Source organism: Pinus tabuliformis, chromosome 1_2 (genome assembly GCF_031772625.1).
Source record: "Pinus tabuliformis cultivar Carrire ecotype Pingquan chromosome 1_2, CPIR1, whole genome shotgun sequence".
Lineage (NCBI taxonomy): Eukaryota > Viridiplantae > Streptophyta > Pinopsida > Pinales > Pinaceae > Pinus > Pinus tabuliformis.
The window spans coordinates 1,047,467,743-1,047,471,007 of record NC_142298.1 but is presented as its reverse complement, the minus strand read 5'-3'; the positions used below and the strand labels follow the sequence as shown (position 1 = coordinate 1,047,471,007).

General features: G+C 29.7%; 1 pseudogene; it reads right to left on the bottom strand.

Moving 5' to 3' along the window:
• Nucleotides 1-386: 386 nt before the first annotated feature.
• On the bottom strand, nucleotides 387-788 carry LOC149209718 (putative leucine-rich repeat receptor-like serine/threonine-protein kinase At2g24130 pseudogene; annotated as a pseudogene).
• Nucleotides 789-3,265: the final 2,477 nt, after the last annotated feature.

The window sequence follows — 3,265 nt, the reverse complement described above, 5'->3', positions numbered from 1 at the left end:
ATAGTTGTAAGCATCTACTTTGGTAGACACGGGCTCACCTAATCCACACTCTGCATTAAAGATAACCTTCATCAAATTTTACTCAACCAATCCATACAAAATTGTTGATGAGAAAATGACAAGTACAAATCTAGCATTCTAAAATGACATACCTGGTGCAACATAGCCCACGGTGCCTTTTAAAGCAAGTGTTGAAGTAAGTGGCTCAGTAGCGGCTTCATTGATCAATCTTGCAATACCAAAATCAGCTACATGCCCTAACATGTCTTCATTAATAAGAATATTGTTGGGTTTTAAATCACAATGCATTACTTGCATAAAAGAATCACGTGAAGATATCCAATGGCATGAGCGACATCTATTGCAATGTCCAATCATGCTTGTAGTCACAATTCACATACATCTTCACCATTTTTATCATCTTTATTAGGATACAAATGCTCCTCCAAGCTTCCATTAGGCATAAATTCAAACACCAATGCTTTGAAATCAGGGTTGGAACATGAGGTTATGATCCTCACCAGATTTCGATGTCGAACCTTTTGCAAGACACTACATTCTACTGTAAAACCATTTTCAACCATGTCATTTTGCAAATGGAAAACTTTCACAGCAACAACGGTGCCATCTCTCAGAGTCCCTTTATAGACTGAACCAAAATTCCCTGCTCCCAACAAGTTTGCCTCGGCAAATCCATTAGTTGCTATTTGAAGCTCTTGATACGAGATCCTTTTGTGCTCTAGCTTTTGCAAAATGGAATTTGAGGAATCAAAGTTTTGCATAGGCATATTCCCTTTCCAAATAAATTCCTTCCTTTTCCAAAGGAGTCCCAAAAGTAAACAACATAGTATAAAAGCAATAGCTGCACTCGCTGATAGTACCACTCTTTTCACAAGTGAAAAATGTCCTCTTGGTGTTTGACATGTAGGTAATTGAAATGCTCGTGGTCCACAAAGGCTAGGATTTCCAATTAAGGACATGAAAATTGCTTTATTTGTGAAAAATCCTCCTTCCACAATTTTCCCCATGAGATTGTTGAAGGACAAATTCAAACTTTGAAGCATTTTCAACTTCCTAGGAGTGACAATTGGTATTACACCTCATAAGGAGTTGGAAGAGAGATCTAAGTTTGCAAGACTTTGCAAATTTCCCAGTGAATCTGGAATATACTCTTGGAAGGTATTGTGAGATAAGTTCAATAATTGTAGTTCATTGCAACTTCCAAGTGTAGGAGGGATTTCCCCAGTCAATTGATTGACTGAAATGTCTATAGCTTGAGCCATTGCAATTTTACCAATCTCCATGGGCAAGAAACCTTCTAATAAATTCCATGACAAATTCAAATAGAATTGTAGATTAGAAAGTTTTCCAATATCATGTGGTATACTCCCGGAGACCTTATTGTGAGACAAGTCAAGCAATTCCAAATTTATACAATCTCCCAAATTGGAAGGTATGGTTCCTGATAACTTGTTGTGATGAAGATTCTTAGTTGTTTAAGGGATGCACGAGAATTTAAAATCTTTCCAAAGAGACTATTTCTACTAAGGTCCAAGTAATGGGGAAGGTTTCCTTCTAATTTATTATTACTTAAATACAATCTTTCTATTTTTTCAAATTTTCCTTATTATGGAATGTTACCATTTAAAATATTTTTAAATAAATTTAAGAATGTTAGGGTGCTAAGATTTCCCATATATAGAAATACTTCCTTTAATTTTATTGTTTAATAATAACCAAATTAATAAATTAATAAAAACTTCCTTTAATTTTATTGTTTAATAATAACCAAATTAATAAATTAATAAAAAGTTTGTCTATGGCAAGTGGCAAAACACCACTTAACTTAAATTTGCCTATGGCAAGTGGGAAAATTGGTGGCCAATGATTTCGTTGAAACATATATATATATATATATATAAAATTGGGCGTGAATGGTGTAAAGTTTAATAATACTTTAATCTCAAATCGCTCACAAGTCAAAACGTCTTCCACCGTGCCGAAAAATTAGTTTTGAAACGCATATATATAATTATAAAGTTTGGTGCGATGGTGTAAAGTTTAATATATAATTATAAAGTTCGAGTGTGTTTAGAAAATTTGTTGTCCACCTTTTCGCTGAACGATATATATTATTGTAAAGTTCGGTGTGTAAAGTTAGGTTTTATCACTGATTTAAATTATTTTATTTATTTAGTAAGGGTTTTATTTATTTATTAAGGGATTGGTCCCTTGTATTATTATTTTTTTATTATTATTAAAAAAGTTTTGATCCTGGTTTAATAATCAATATTAGCGGTTGGTCAAATTAGCCGTTGGAGGCTCTGCTCGGTCTATTTAACATGCTAAGCTAGATCTGTTTCTTCAACTTGTCCTGACGATGAAGCACACTGGTTGGTTCGAAACGCGTCGACAAATGATGTCTCATGTAATCTTCGCCCAAAAATATTTTTTGTAAACTTGATATGGATCACAGAAGCCTAAACTCTACTAATAATAGAAGTTGTTTTAATGTAATGTTAACATTTTTACTAAAACAAAGTACATAAAAATAAATAAATAAAATAAATAGATTATTGTAATATAATATAAAACTTTTAATTCACTTAAAATAAAATAAAAAAATAAACATAAAAATAACAAAATATAAATAATCATACAAAAAATAATTATGGTATCTAGAACTCATGGTATTGAGAACCTATGGTATTTATTTGGAATATAACTTATTTAAAAGAGAAAATTAAACCAATATAGATTTATTTTAATTCCGGATCTACCAAGGACAAAGAAAGATCAAATCTCTCAAGATGCAAACTTCTTTTAAAGTGAAAAGAGATTTGATCTCTTAACACTTTATAAATCTAAAACTAAAATGAATCTAATTTAATTTAATAAAATCAAATAATAAATTATTATAATAATAATTTAATAAAAAAATGATTTATACTCAAAACTTGTCTATTCCATATCGTTAATGATAAAAATTTATTATTAACAAAGATTTCACAACTTCTACAAATTTTGTAAACTTTATCGCGTTAATTCTAAATACAGTGGTTTCAGAATTAAATGTTTTAAAAATTGAGTAATTTATATTCTATTCAATTTTAATTAAATATTTCCATTGAAATCTAAATAAATATAAAATTTATTTTAGAATTAAATGTTTTAAAAATTGCTTAATTTATATTCTATTCAATTTTAGTTAGATATTTTCACTAAAATCTAAATATATATAAAGTTATCTTAAAATTTATTATTA